Consider the following 15,681-nt stretch of genomic DNA (forward strand, 5'->3'; position numbering starts at 1 on the left):
TCTACCACAACTAAAACATGCAGAGTGGTTATGTTCAGATTTCTATCTGACTTTCTAGCATAAAAGTCAAACCAAACCAAACATTTCAGCTTCATTGGTAATTTGCTTTCATTTGTATTTGGAAACAGTAGAAAATCACACATTTGTATGGTTGCTTTGCTCAAGACAAATGCTTTGGAGAGCACTTTCCCCCTGACTTTTGTGCTCAAAAGTGTCAAGGAAATCTGAGTCACTTGTCTGCTTTGAATTGCAAAGAATAAATGGGTTTCTCAACCCCTTGGGCTGTGTTGGAATCTCAGCCAGAGGCCTCTATTAATAACCCAGCAAGTTCTTGTGTGACAGTTCCTTGTCCCCATCTCACAGATGGGAATGTGGCACGGTAGTGGTTCTCCAAGGTCACCCAACAGCCAGAGCCCAAAGTTCTCTCCTGCTGCCCACTGACCTACTTGAACCGGATAAAATGCATCATCCTCTTACACAACAGCTCTCCCATTAATGCACACCGGAAAACTGGGGATATTTTCATGGAAATCTCCGTGGGAAACCCTCACTTTCCCCATCAGAAATGCCTGTCTTGGGAAAATCTGGCACTGGATTTAACGTCCCTTCCAACCCAAACCATTCTGGCGTTCCAGTCAGCTATGGAAAGCAAACTCCACGGCTCAGGAGACAGGCAAAAAACCCCAGTACAGAAAGGGGGTCACCCTATTATTGCCCAGCCCGTGGTGTGTCTGATCACCTGCACTTGGGAAGGTGTTGTGAGTGCAAGGTAAGCCTGGCCTTGGTGTAGAGACCAGGGGTATTGCTGTGCTGCCCCTGGGAGTGATAAGTGGATGCACCTGGCAGCCAGAGGAGCCAGAACCTGCTCCATCTGCTCTCAGAATGTTCTTCTGCTGCTTTTTCTGCTTTATTTTTGAGGTTTTTTCACCTTCTATTTCTAATCTTTCCTATTTTGCCTCTCTCTTGTTCCACCCACCCCAGCAGCCACTGCTGCTGCTTTGAATACAGCTGGGCAGTTTTTGTTCATGGGAAGGAGCACTTCAAGAGAGCCTCTCCTCTACAACCCCTGGAGAAGACTTATTTCACCCTTATCTATCACACATGCAGATGCCAGGACCTAGAAGAGAAATAACTGCTGGATTCCTCGTTGCCTCCTTGGCCCAGGAGCCTGTGCAAGACCCCCCTCCATCGTGATCATCAGGTACCAGCTCTGTCACGTGAGGATGTGCCGGGGGATGGTTTCAGAGGGGCATTTAGGCTCTCCTGTGTTCTGTTTCTGAGGGTCAGCCTGAAAAATGCAAAGAGCCTTTTCCACTTTCTGCTTTTGGCTGGCTGCTTTTTTTTTTTCCTCCCACAAGCAGAGTTTGGGGCTGGAATTTGGACTTTGAGGCCGAATGCAGGGGTTCCTGACAGCCCCTTTTTGTTGAGGGAATGGGTTATGTCTTCTAGCTGGTTTGATCAAGCTCTTAGGCTGCCCAACCCAGAACTTGGTTCTTGGGCAGGTTGTGTTTTGCTCCTTCTTTTCCTTCCTAATCCTGGTGGTTTTGGTAGCAACCGGCTGTTCTTGCCATCCTGGCTCCCAGGACTTGGGTTTGGGGTGGCAGCTGGAATGTCTGTGGGACACCCAGGGGTAAGCAGGGCTGGATGGGTGCAGCCTCAGAGGATGATGGGGAAATGAGGGGCAATTAGAATAGGTGTCTTCCCTTACATTTTGCTGGGTACCCAGGGGTGCTCCCTGAGCTGTGAAACAGCATAACATGTTTTCCTTCCCAAAAGTAGACATCTCTTCTCTGTTCTGCTGTAGCTAATCCAGACAGTCCTAGGAATGGAGTGCCAGAGCAGAATACTCGTTCCAGGATAGGAATAGAGATTTATTTTCATCTCCTCCAAGCTGAGATCATCTGCATGAAATAGGGGTTTGTATACCAGGGTGAAAGTGTCTGAGTGGGAAGTTGCACCAGTACACCCAGATGTCCAGGAATTCATGTCCAGCATTCACTGAGCTCATCCATACAGGCAAACACACAGGGATGGTGGAATTAGAACTAGGTGACCTTTAAGCTGCCTTTAAGGATCTTAAGGGGCTCCTTCCCTTGGAGCAAACAGGTTGCTCCAAGCCCCGTCCAACCTGGCTTTGAACACTCCCAGGGATGGGGCAGCTTCCTTCTAAATAATTTAGCATTTAGGGAATTGGGCTCCTCAGGTTTAAGGGGCTCCTTTGTATCCCCAGGCTCTACCAGACCAGGGCTTGGAAACGTGACTAAATATCCTCTAGACCTTAAATTCCTGGGGTGTGCTGTGTTTCTCCTGATTCACAAGGACTCCAGGTAAACAGGGCTGTGGAAATTATCGTGGGAAATAAACCCAGCCTGATTGACAGCTCACAAATGGCACCACAGCAAAATTTTTGCAGATTCTGGTGAGTGCCAAATGGTTGAAATTTAGGCTCTCAGCTCAGATTCACAAACTGCAGGGCTTTTATTCCAAAGAGACTGAAATGAAATGAAATATTGCTTGGCTTGTGAGAGGTTTGTTGTTGTTGTTGTTGTTGTTGTTTGCTCCCAAGAGAAAATGGCTTCAAACACTTTCCTGCAGAAAACTCAGAGTTTTCAGAAATTGCATTTGCCTCACTGAAGGAGTTATTCTGGGGGAAGAACTGCCAGTCCCAGCTCTGAAGCTCAGTTATTTAGGGATGAGCCTATGGAGACATGTCAGTGATGCAGCCAAGGACCAGCCAAGTTATCTGCAGAACTTGATCTCCTGCGTGTTTCTCCTAAATAGAAACAGAGACAGGGCCAGACTTTGTGGTTATTCATGTTTTGGATGACTCCTTGCTCTTGTCTTGGGGAAAACTGTCATTGTTCCCTCATGCCCAGGGAATGATTTCTTTAGTGCAATAGTTTCTCCATCTGATACCTGCCGTGAGATAAGAACTCAAAGGGGCAGAATCACAGAATCACCCAGGTTGGAAAACACCTCCCAGGCCATCAAGCCCAACCTGTGCCCAATCCCCACCTTGTCACCCAGCCCAGCCACGTCCAGTTGTTCCTTGGACACCTCCACCACCTCCCTGGGCAGCTCCTGCCAGTGGCTGACAACCCTCACAGCGTGGGGGGCAGCGCGTGGGCACCCACTGGTGTGGTCCAGGCTGCTCTCCCGCCTCCCCCAGCACCTCTCCCGAATTCCCCAGCGATGCCCTTACTATTCCAGCGATTTCCAGGCCTGTAAATCACCTTGCCCGTGCGAGGCAATGCTGTTAATTATGTCAGGCGAAGACAAATTTACAGCGTGGAGCCAACAGTAAAAAACAATCCCGCTTGAAACGATGCGAGATCCAACGCTCCGTGGGGCTCTCCGTAAATCACAGGCGGCTCCACGCACCAGGCTGATGGGCTGCTCCCACCCACTGGCAGAGGTTGTCATTGTTGGTGCTGACAGGCCCAAAAGAAGTGAGTGCTCAGAGCCTGAAAAATAACCTGTGTCACTCCAAGGGGGTGAAAAAAAAAGCCTGTTTGTCGGTGTCTGATTTTCTGTGTTGGTGGCACTGTAGTGCCACTGCAAGCCAGCTGATGGCTTTCCCCTCCCTGTTCCTGTCACTATTGATCTGTGCAGTTCAGGTAGAAGGCAAGCCAAATCACAGCTTCCAGCCCAATAGCTGGGCTATCCTTGCCTCCCCAGGAGAGAAATCCAAGTTCAGCTGTCCGGGAGCTTCCTGTGTCTGAGGGACACTCAGTATGGGCTCCCATGTTAAAATCTGGGAACATCTTCAGCCCTTTCTGTAAAAATCTTCTGCAGTAAGTCTGGGTTGGGTGCCAGGGAGGTGCTAGAGAAAAACCAACAGTTCATCAATCACGGGTTTAAACAGCCAATTAGTGTAATGCCCACCTTGGCACACAGTCATTTTTTCCATTTCCTGGCTTCCACGGCTGTCCCTGTGTAAATCCACTGAGCAAACATCTCGTGTGACCGCCCACCAGTGCTGAACCTGCAGGCTCCAAACCCTCTGGGGTGCTGAGGCCGTCCCTTCTCCACCATGGACACACATGGGGTGGTCCCACCAGGGCAGGAGCGGGGAGGACCTGGTGTGTCCCAAGTCCTCAGGTGAACCCACCCCATCTTTCTGCTTTTCCAGGACATGGCATCCCCAGAATTGGAGCTGCCTGATGTCAGGGTGGCCGTGGTGGGCTTGTGTGGCTTGGTGATTTTGGTTTTTGACACCGCACGTGGAAGGCACCTCCCAATTAGCAGCTGAAAAAGTAGCCTGCAGTGCTAACGAGAGCAGATCTAATGGAGACCTCTCCCAGATTATTTCCATCCATTTTTCCAGGGCTTTCAATTGCTGGCATATTAGGAGCAGGATCCCAGAGGAAAACACGGGGGGGAAAGCCCCATTTGGGATCTGTTCCCCTGCTGTCTGGCTGTAAGTGTGCCTTATTCCAGTTCATAAGGTACCCAAGGGTTTGTAGAGGCATATTTGAGGATGGAACCGAGGGTTCCTCTGGGTGAAGGCAGCATCAGTCCTACACACAGGGTTTATAAATCTGCAGTATAAAAATATACGTAATTTAAGTCCTGATTTTAATTAAAATCCTAATTTTAATTCAAGGCCAGGTTTGGATGGGGCTTGAAGTAACCTGGTCTAGTGGAAGGTGGTGTCCCTGCCCCCATAGCAGGGGTGTTGGAATGAAATGGTCTTTAAAGTCCTTCAATCCCCAACCATTCTGGGATTCTATGAAATACAATAAAATCTCGAAGCAAGAGAGTAGATTTTGCAAAAGGTTGGGCTCAGGGTGAGCCAGTCCTGCCAGTCCTGCATGCCCCAACACAGCCATTAAAAGCACATTAAAAATGACCTGGGAGGGCTGGGATGGCAGCCCTGGCACTGGGGGCTTCCTGAGCAGATAAGGAAGGCCCAGGCAAACAAACTGATTTCCTTGCTGTTGTCATGAGTGCAGTGGCTTTGCAAGGCTAAAATAGGGGCTAATGTACCAAGTGTGCCTTTAATAACTTTGGGACAGTAGCAGCTTAGCAAAATAAACTTTCCCCAGCTGCACTGGTGTCTGGAAACAATCCCACTCAGCTGCTTCCCATGCTGGCCCCTCTTTCTGGGTCTACCTCATGATTCTGGGCCAGACTGGGAGAAACTGGGGGTGACCCTGCCTCAGGGAACATGCTGTTCAGGGAATATCGAGTCCTGCCTCCCAGGGCCTGGCAGGGACCACAGCGAGAGTGTAGGGTCAGTGGTTTTGTCCTATCACCACACCTGCCCTGAGCAAGCCTGGAGAGCTGCTCAGCACAGCCAAGGGTCAGGTTTGGAATCCCTGAACCTCTGGCCTGAGGGTGGATCTGTGCAGGGCTGCACCTGCTACGGGAGAACGAGCCCAGCAGCGAAGGGAGAGCGGAGGAGACATCAAGAGGAGGTCCCCCTGCATGAACCTGATGTTCTCTGCGACCCCATAAGTACCTTCACCTCCTCCTCTGCCCTCTCTGGAGACTCCTCCAGTGCCTGGACACTGACTTTCAGTGCAGGTGGAAAACACTCCCAGTGGAAGCTCTTGCCATCACATGAAACAAAGCTGCAGCGTGGTGGTGCCTGGATGCTTCTCCTCGTGAGATGAAACCCTTTTCCCCCTTCAAGATTCATGGAGCACCAAATGCTTGGGCACCACATGCAAGGCAGGGAGAGCCTGGAGCCTTTACCCCCCTCCCTCCCTCCTTCCCTCTCTCCATCCGTGCATCCATCCTTCTTTCCTTCCCTCCCTCCCTCCCATTCCCCCTGACCATGTTTACCCAGACCATCTGCGAGGTCACGAACCCCCCAGTGCTGCTGCAAGCCCACGTGTGGAGGCGGGGACAGAGGGGTCCAAGGACCCAGCCAGCCATCTGTTCCACGGAATGCCACGTGTGCTCTCTGTTTTCAGAAGGAACGAGGCAAAACAACCCCTCGTGAGATGACGGCTTGCAAAGTCCTGCGGAGTCAGATCCTTCGCTGCTGCGTGTCTGGCTGGAGCTGAAGGTCAGCTCTGCACAGAAAAGGAGAGCTGGGCATACAGAAAAAGGGGGCTCTGTTTGCCTTTCCAGCAGAGGATGAGAAGGGAAACAGCGGGAGAGAGCACTCCAGGCTTTATTTATGTTCATTAAATGCTGGGGAGAAGTGGGGGAAAGAAACCCAGGAATGGGGTAGGCAGCACTCAGGGACGGGGAGGGGAGACTCAGGGGAACCTCAGGAGGCAGCTTGGAGTGGGATCCCTTGAAATCACTGAGTTTGTGCCAGTTCACACCCTCAGAGGAGGCAAGGAGATGATGATGATGATGATGATGATGATGAGGGCAGGTTTGGATTGGATATTAGGAAGAAATTCTTCTCTGGGAGGGTGGTGAGGCCTTGGCCTCTGCCTTATAAGATTATTCTCCCAAGAGCAGTGCTCAGTGTCAGCCTCAGGTAGTTTCAGAGGTGATGGAGAAGGCAGTAACAAGAGCTGCCCATGCCTTAAGCCCGTGGTAAAACTTATGATGTGTTGGAGAGGTGCCTGCACAGGGAGCAGGACTTGTTGGGAGATGGCTGTGCCGTGATATCAGGCACGCTCCACCCTCCCCTCCACCCGGGAATGGCACGAGGTGTTCGTCCCCCCACCCACTCTCCAGGCTGAAACCTCTGCAGGTGTTAAAGACATCAACTGACCACCCTCCTCCTGGTGTTTTTCTGTCCTCCTGTGCTCAACAGCTTATCTTTTTCAAGCTGTAGGATGGGTGTGAAGAGTAACAGGGCATTGCTGAGGCATTCAGAGGCCTGAAAACACACCTCTGGGGTGGATCTGGCTCTGGGACTGCACAGCTCTGGAATCTTCCAAGGCACGGGCTTGGAAGGGACAACTCCCAGTGATGTTCAGTGGGGGAAAATATGCAGCAAGTCCTCCAGGCTTATGTTAGGTAGAGCAGCAGAGAAAGAGTGATTTCTTCCAAGAAACCACCCTTAAGCCTCCAGTCCAAAATACTTTCTATGCCTACGTTGCTCAGCAGCAGACCAGCTTAAAGCCAGGGGATGTCCACCTCCTGCTGCACCCTTTCCCTGCAGGAGAAGGCTCCTTGTGCCAGTGAAGTCCTTCTGGAAACCTGCTGGGGTTATGTCATAGAATCACAGACTGGTTTGGGCTGGGAGGAGCCCAACTCAAAGCTTGAACTCATCTCATTTCAACCCCCTGCCACGGGCAGGGACATCTTCCTCTAGACCAGATTGCCCCAAGCTGGCCTTGGACAGTTCCAGGGATGGGGGAAAGAGCAGAATGTGATGCCAATAATCAATATATATTCCCTGCAAGGGCTCTCAAAAGCTCTCAGTGCTCTCCAGCCCTCCAAGGGGGTTCTCCAGCCCCGTGGGGGAAAAGCAGAGCGCACACAAGGGTTTTAAAAACCGAGCTCTAGAAATGTGCTTCGTCTGGACAAAGGAAACCTTAATCAGGGCCAGCTGGAAGAGTTTCTTCTCTGCAAAACTCCTCTCGTGCAAAACAGATCTTTGCTCAGAATGGGAGGATTATCAGGAATTTTAGAAACTAGGCGGATGCTGTCATCTAAAATGTGTTCTTGAAAAAAAAAACCGCTCCTTTGGGGGCTTTGAAGTGATTCAGTCATTTATTCATTTGACTGTCAATGAAACATTTTTTTTTTTTTACAGAGAACTGCTCTAGGAATGGAGCCTTTCCAGGCGTGGTGGGGTGTTGTATGGATGTTTTGTATGAAACTCAGTTAAAATCTGGAGATAAATTTAACTTGGAGACCTCAATTGCTGGCACAGCAGTTGATCAGTTCACCCTCGTGCTTTCAACTCAACAGCCTCCAGTGACCTAATCAAGATGTATTTTAAATATATGTTGCTGCTTCTATGCAATTTAGCAAATATATTCCTCCTGCTCCTTTGCCTGCCTTTCCACAGACGACGTCTTAACAGCTTGAGTGATGTTGCTTTTATGATGCACAAGTCATTTTACCAAACAGCAGGATAAAAGTTTGTTCAGGCAGGAATTTCATTAACTTCAGAGTCCCTGTTACACTTAGTGGCGTCAGGCTTGGCATGTGGGAATAATGGGTTCCAGGGCCTGGAATTTCTATCGTTTTCCATCCAGTTTATTTAAAAATCATTGAATGGATTATAAAAGGCTGCAAAACAATGAGTGCACTGTTGTTTCTTACTGTTTGTTGCTGCACCCAGATGTTTGGTGTTTCGGGTTCCCCCAGGAGAGCTTTGGGGTGCCGCAGAGGGAAATGCATCCTGTAAAACAATTCCTGAATCTTGCTTTTCTCCTCATAAAACAGAAGGTGAATATTTGGGAATGGGATGCAGCAGCAGCAAGGTTCTGATGGAGTTGATGGTGCTGGTGAACGTTGGCACTGTGTGGTTTTGTCCGCCGGGCTCTGTGCAGAGCGGGAACATCTTGCTTTGCAGGGGGGAAACTGAGGAAACCTGACATCCCCCAGTGCCAAACCAACCCAGACCTGGGATCGACCCTTTTTTTTCCCCATCCCAAAGCCAGTGTTTCCTGTGTGCCTTGCACCACATCCCCCCTGAGGGATGCCCATTACTCTTCGCCCCCAGCTCTGCACACGCTGTGGGAAGAAAGTGATGGGGACCAGTGGTGTGGAGTCATTGGCTCTGAGCCTCCCAGTGGGCTCCCACCCGTGGAATTTACATTAAAAAGAGACCCATCTAAACCAGATTTGCTCCCAGATCAAATCCAGAGCACATGTTTATGAGAGGTAATGCATAGGACCTTATAATGGCTGCGTTATTAGAGCCCACGGGCTGGCTCTGCTCCTCTCACCAGCCTTTTTAGGGATCCCTGCTCCCTGGTTAGTGTAAATTGGACCAGGCTCCAAAATAAATAGGCTTGTGCTATGGTCTCCAGCAGGTCATGCACGTGGGGAATGCCTCATACTGTAAATAAATGGCTAATAAAAGCATGGTGTCCTTACAGAATAAACAGCTCCATGGCTTAAATTAAATAGTGATGTGAAATATGGAGGCATTGGGTGCATCCCAAAATATCCCCCTAGAGAAGAGCTCCCAGAGGGGATTCTCTAAGCAGTGGGGCTTGTCCTTTCTGCTGTGTCCCCCCACCCCAGTTCTCTGGGAAGGATGGATGTGCTCATAGGGCAGTTTCAACTTAGTTTTGGGCAGCTTTTGATGAAAAAAAGTCCCTCTTCAGAGCTTTTAAGTGCCAGTAACTGTGAAGGTAAGTGTGAAGAGGGAGGAGAGTGGGATGGGGATTTGTCTGTGATGGTGGTGGCTTCAGTGCCAGCTCCAGACAGGCTTCCTCAGAATTACAGTGCAATGGGTGTGGGACTAAACCACAGCAGAGTGGCAAGGCAGAGGCTGACACAAGAGGAACCCTTCCCAGCTGTAGTGACACCCAAAGAAGCTGGGAATTCGGGGATTCAGCAGTAATCAATCAAAGAGTTAACATTCTTGATGCTGTTTCTGTCACACACCTCCTTTATTTGTGGAGTGTGCAGAGCTCTTTTTTTAGAAGATTATTTCAGTACTGACTGAGAGCACTTTGGTCTTTTAAACAACTGGCTTTCCTTCACAGTTTATTGTATTCCTTTCAAATCTGATGGCTCAGCCTGTGCTCCATGCCTGTCTCCCCACGCTGCTCTCCCGTTACTGATGGAAAAGGGACTGTTTCCAGCGAAAGGCAGGGAGAAGGAGCAGAATTCCCAAAACTCCATACAAAGAACCTCCCACCAGGCTGATGAGGGAATTATTAAGAGAAGCCAAGTCCTGACTTTGGGCTGGGCTGGGCTGAGCTGGTGGCTGTGCCTGATTGTTAATTTTTTGGCACATCCAATGCCATGGCATCCTGCAAAAGACTCAGATCTTGAGAAAATGTCAAGAGGAGGTGGAGGAGTGGTTGTGCATTCTAAGCATCAAGGGATGCTTCTGCATCAAGGGATGCTCCCATGGTTCCAGCAACTTCACAGAATCCCAGAATGGTTTGGGTTGGAAGGGCTGCCACTCCTCCACCTCCTCTTGACAGCTGTGGGCCCTTCAAGCCTTTGGAGACAGGAAGCCACTGAGGGATGGGAAGCGACCTCCTCATCACAGGGGCTCAGACCAATAAGCCTGGGGTGTGCCTGCCTGTGCCATGAAATATTTATGGCTATGGAAATATGCTTGATTGCTTATCCAAATTGTTTTTCCCCACACCTCTTGTTCTGTATCCGTCTCTCTTCCTTTTCAGACCCACCTTATTTGAGGAATTACGGGAAAAGCGTGGCTAAAGCCTGGAAAGGTTTATTAACCTTGTTTCAAGTAGCACTTCCCCTCCAGGGGTGGGGACTCCACCACCTCCCTGGGCAGCCCTTTCCAACGCTTGACGATCCTTTCCATGAAGAAATCCTTCCCGATGCCCAGCCCGAGCCTCCCCCTGACGCAGCTTGAGGCCGTTTCATCCCAGCACAGCTGGATGGAGAGCCCAGCTGCTGGCAGGCCGTGCCGGGGGGGAGAACAAAGAGGCCATTGGGGACCGGGGCTTCTGAGGAAGGGAGAGCAAAGCCCGGCAGCTCTTTGGCAGGCGTCGGGGCCGTGAAATCCGATTCGCATCCCCTCCTCTGGCAGCCCCGGGGGAAGGGACCCCGGGCTGGGGCGGCGGGGAGGGACAGGTGGAAGGGGGACCGTAACGAGGCGCCGCGGACACAGGATCGGCTTTGTAAAAGGATGTCACCGAAGTAGCAGAGCGGCTGCGGGAGAGCTCTGGGCACAGCTGCCCGAACCCCTTCGCCTCCCGGGGATCAAAGCCCTGACCCCCCTGACCGCGGCTTCTCGCTGCGCTCGCCCAGACGCTCGCCCGGTGTCCCGGTGGCTTTGGGGGCGAACAGGTGCTTTTTTAACACGCGTGCGGTCACGGGACACGGGCAGATTTAGCGGCGTGCTGCGGCAGGCACGGCAATTGCGTCGGGCTCCCTCGGGAGGAGGTTCCTGGGTTTCTGCAGGAGCATCTCCCTCTCTGGCGCGGGGAAGCTCATCCCACCTCGCTCGCCATGGGGTAGAGCACAAATTGGGGGCCAAAGGATGAAGCCCCTGGGCTTACTCAGTGTGCATCCCATCTTGTTGGTGAGGGCATCGACTGGAGAGGGGCTCCTACACAGGGATGCTCCATCCCTCAAGTGCCCCAGCTGGAGCAGAGATCACTCATTCCATCCCCCCAAATGCTCCCTACAGCACTAGGGAGACACCAGTTCATACCCTCCAACACCCATGTTGGACCAGGGACCTGCCTGCTCCATCCCCCAAATGCCCTGGCTGGACCAGACCTCCACTCTATCCCTCAAACATCCCGAGATTCACCTGGGATCCTCCCCCTCCATCCCCACAAATATTCCCTGCTGGATGCTTGATCTCCCAAACGCTTTACGATGGACCAGGAATCCCCACCCTCTCTGTATCCCCCTGAATTTGAGGGATTTCAAGGATTTTCAAGCAAAAGAGCAGCGTGGTGGGGATGCAGCCAAGAGAAGAGCTGTTACGTTGCCCAAAACTACCAAAGGTCTTTGCCATAGAGGATTAAAAATATGTGGAAAGCAAGAACTGCTGGCCCAGGAGCCAGGGAGGGGACAGAAACTTGGCTGAGGATCCCGGAGAACAAAGCAAAACCAGGAAAATGCACAGACAAGCCTAGAAAGTCATAAAAACAAAGTTTAGGTTAAATACACACTGGGTCTCTTATCCCCTTGGCAGGTTAAGAAAGGGCAGCCTTCGCCTCCAGATCCGCTGGCAGAACTTCCTTACTCCCAGGGAAGACAAAAGGAAGGGGGAAAAAAGGTGTTCAGGGTGGACAGAAAGCAGCTCAGTGACCCCCAAATCTCAGCTTAGGAGGAGATTTGCTCTGGAACAGCAGCAGAAAGACACAGAGTCCCACGGACAAGGACACGTGGGTGGACAGTCCTCAGCACCCAGAGAGCTGCTTGTTTATTGCAATTTAAACCAATGCCCCTATGAGAATGAAATAGATGAAAAAAACTTGTTTGGGGAAAAAGCAATGACCATTTCCTTTCATGGCACAGCTCCTAAAAACCGAGGCATTTTCCCCTTTGATGTCCTGGAAGGAAATAACATATTTGAATCCAGCCTCTGCTCAGAACAACCCAGACAGTATCAATCAGGGCGTTGGGGGGATGGGAAGGATGTGGGGAGGTTCAACCTGACCCTTTAGCACCCTCCTCTTTAACTTTCACATTAAATTAACTGTCCTATTGTTCCATATCGCCCCATTGCATCTTAATTTCCCCACCGTGACTCTTTTGTTCCACCACAAAGCTTTTGAGGCAGATAAGAAAGGGAAACCACCGGCAATCATCTTTCCAGAGGGCACCTCCAGATCACAGGCAGCACATGGAAACGGCTGGGAAAATAAAGCCCTGTCACGAAACCTCTGCTTATTTTTTTCTTGGAAATGTGTTGGCATTGCTTTGAAAGCTACTTGGGACTGTCCAGGGTGGCAGAACTGGGATCCGTTTCCATCTCTGCGCTAAAATTCACACCAGGCACAAACGAGTTGCTGAGATTTTCCTGCCATCGTCACCAGGAGCTGAATAAAAATCACATTAAATTTACTCCACACTCCCGCAGCAGCTGGTGGCCACCTCTTAAAAGTGCTTTTCAAGCCTTTGGGCCAAAGACAAATCAGGATCCTGTCAAGTCAAGAAGTCTCCCCGTTAATTTAACGTGGTTCGTTTTGCCGGTGGAATAGACTTTCCAACGCGCTCAGATGTTTTATGGCCTCTTTTTTTGGTGTCTGAATTGAAGAGAAACTCCTGAATAAAATAAGTGACTTCCTAGGATGGTGGATCTGGCAGTCTCCAGCAGTGTCCAGAGGTGCTGAATGATGCCACCATAGAGAGGACAAGCTCATCCCACACCAGTGCCAGACAATCCCAGAAACAGCATCCCAACCTCAAGGATTTTTAATAATCCTGAAAATAAAGCAGAACTGCTGCATTTTATCTTGGTGATGCAAAAAGAAGAGTATTCCCTTCTGGCATGTCTCCTCCCTGAAAATGTTATCAGAGCCTTAAACAGAGCCTTGGGAAAGGGGGGAATGCTTTCCAGAGAGGTGCCTGTGTGTTTTGGGAGGCTCAACTAAGCACACTGGGAAGCAACACTACCTTTGTGGTTCCAAAAACATAATGAAAAGTAAAAAGAAACATAAAAAAAAAAAAGAAAAAAAAAGGAAAAAAAAAGAAAAAAAAAAGAAAAAAGAAAAAAGAAAAAATAAAAAAAGAAAAAAGAAAAAAGAAAACAGAAACAAGAAAAAATAAAATAGAAAAAAGGGGGAAAAATAAAAAAGAAAAAGAAAAAGAAAAAGAAAAAAGAAAAAAGAAAAAAGAAAAAAGAAAAAAGAAAAAAGGGAAAAAGGAAAAAGGAAAAAAGAAAAAAGAAAAAAGAAAAAAGGGAAAAAGGAAAGAAATAGAAAAAAGGAAAAAAGAAAAAAAAGAAAAAAGGAAAAAAGAAACAAGAAAAAGAAAAAAGGAAAAAGGAAAAAAGAAAAAAAGGGAAAAAATAAAAAAAGAGAAATGAAAAAAAGAGAAAAGAAAAAAGAAAAAAATGGGAAAAAGAAAAAGGAAACAAGGAAAAAGGAAAAAGGAAAAAAGAAAAAAAGGAAAAAATAAAAAAGAGAAATTAAAAAAAAGAAAAAAGAAAAAAATGGAAAAAAGAAAAAAGAAACAAGAAAAAAGAAAAAAGAAAAAAAAAAGAAAAAATAGAAAAGAAAAAAAGGAAGAAAAAAGAAACAAAGAAAAAAGAAAAAAGGAAAAAAAGGAAAAAAGAAAAAAGAGAAAAGGAAAAAGAAAAAAATGAAAAAAGAAAAAAGGAAGAAAAAAGAAACAAAGAAAAAAGAAAAAAGGAAAAATTAAAAAGCAAAAAAAGGAAAAAAAGAAAAAAGAAGAAAGAAAAAAGAGAGAAAAAGAGAAAAAAGGAAAAAAGAAAAAAGAAAAGGAAAGAAAAAAGAAAAAAGGAAAAAAAGGAAAAAAGAAAAAATAAAAAGAAAAGAAAGAATAAAAAAAAAGAAAAAAAGAAAAAACGGAAAAAAGAAAAAAGAAAAAAAAAAGAAAAAAAAGGAAAAAGAAAAAAAAGGAAAAAAAAAAGGAAAGGGGAAAAAAAAAAAGAAAGCCCAGTTGCCCTGAAATGAAAGAGTTTCTTAAATGGAAGGGACAGTAGGATGTATGGATGTGCAGTTTCCTTGGATTTTCAGGCAGTTTCCCTTGCAGATGCTGCCCTCTCGAGGAAACCTCTCATCTGTTCCATTTTTACTGGGTTTTTGACCCCAAAATGAAACGATTTCCTGGCAGAGAGAAGGAGCATGGACAGAGTTTGTGGTTCTGCCCAGGCCCAACATGGCCAGCAGTGCCAGGGACTGCCTTCCCCCTGAGGACAGTGCTCCTCTTGGGTGTCCGAATGTCAACGCGTGACTGGCACGGAGCTGAGGGCAACCAGGAGCCATTGGGATCGATGTTGCCGGTGGGGATGGAGAGGGATGCGAGGGGGTTTGCTGGGAAAAGCGATGCCTGAACTGGCAGAGCAGCGGTGCCATCGCCTGGAGCCCTCCTCCAAGATGCTCTCCCCTGGGCAAATCCCAAGCGAACACAAACACCCCTTAGTGTTATTTTTCCATAGCCAAGCCCTCTCCCAGATCACAGATTTACACCACTCTTGCTTTACACCAAAGCATCGAGAGGCTGAGCACCCCTATTCCACCCTTGTTCCAACCCACAGGTGTGGGGAGCACCTCTGGATGACCCTGGCACTCTTGGAACAGGCTTGCATGGGGCATCCCAACTTTAGAGTGAGGTGGTGCAGCTCTTGAGCACAGCTTGGGGAAACTGTCCATATGAGGAATAAATGGTTTGGGGAATGGTGTTTGGGGCAGTGCTGGGCATGGGAGGTGGTGAGAAGTGCTGGGATCAGGCTTTGTGACCTAGAGTGAGGATGATTGTGGAAACCAAATTCATCCTGTCAGCAAGCCAAGGTTTGCTGAAAATGAGCCCCCTCCTTAGGGTTAATTTTACCCTAAAACTGTGAGGTTACAGCTGTGGCCCTGGTAGATGCAGAGATCTGGTGACAATCTTGCCATTTTCCATCAATTCCTTTGCCTGAAACCGGGCTGCAAACATGTCCAACCCCCTCCAGTCAGAAATAGGGCTCATGAGCCTGATTTTGGGGACAGGTGGGCAGGACTGTGGATGGGAACTGGAGAAGTAAATGAAGGCATGTGTTGCCCTTTAAAGCACCCCTCTTTTTCCAAAGCCCAATTTTTACCAGCATAACACAGGTGGGAATACAAGCTGTGATTGCTTCTGAAGTCCACTCTCAGCTCCAAGATTAACACAGCACTGCTCTGACACAGAGAATGTTCCTCAAACTGACACTGCAGCACAACGTATCATCCCCCTCCCAGCTGCTCTCTGACCCCACTTGAACCTTTAAATTCCTCTCCAGCAGCTGCAGAGGTAACCCAGAAAGCTTCAACACAGCTAAGGGTTGGTGTTTCCTGGAGATCCTGGCCCAGCGTGCCAAGAAGAACCAAGACATGACAGGCCTCAAGGTAGGGTTAACCCAGCAAAACACCTGGTGTCCTCTGTCACTCCAATCAAACCTTCCCAAAGTCAAGATTTGTCCTCAAAGCATAGATT

The 15,681-nt window shown here is 48.6% G+C and overlaps 1 long non-coding RNA gene across 1 annotated transcript; it reads left to right on the plus strand.

The window, feature by feature from the left end:
- Positions 1-521: 521 nt before the first annotated feature.
- LOC126652795 (uncharacterized) lies at positions 522-8,723 on the plus strand. Its single transcript, XR_007632049.1, has 3 exons — positions 522-769; positions 982-1,201; positions 7,673-8,723. It is a non-coding gene; the product is annotated as an uncharacterized LOC126652795 (long non-coding RNA).
- Positions 8,724-15,681: the final 6,958 nt, after the last annotated feature.

This window comes from Myiozetetes cayanensis, unplaced genomic scaffold, assembly GCF_022539395.1.
Source record: "Myiozetetes cayanensis isolate MyiCay16 unplaced genomic scaffold, myiCay2020 scf9, whole genome shotgun sequence".
Lineage (NCBI taxonomy): Eukaryota > Metazoa > Chordata > Aves > Passeriformes > Tyrannidae > Myiozetetes > Myiozetetes cayanensis.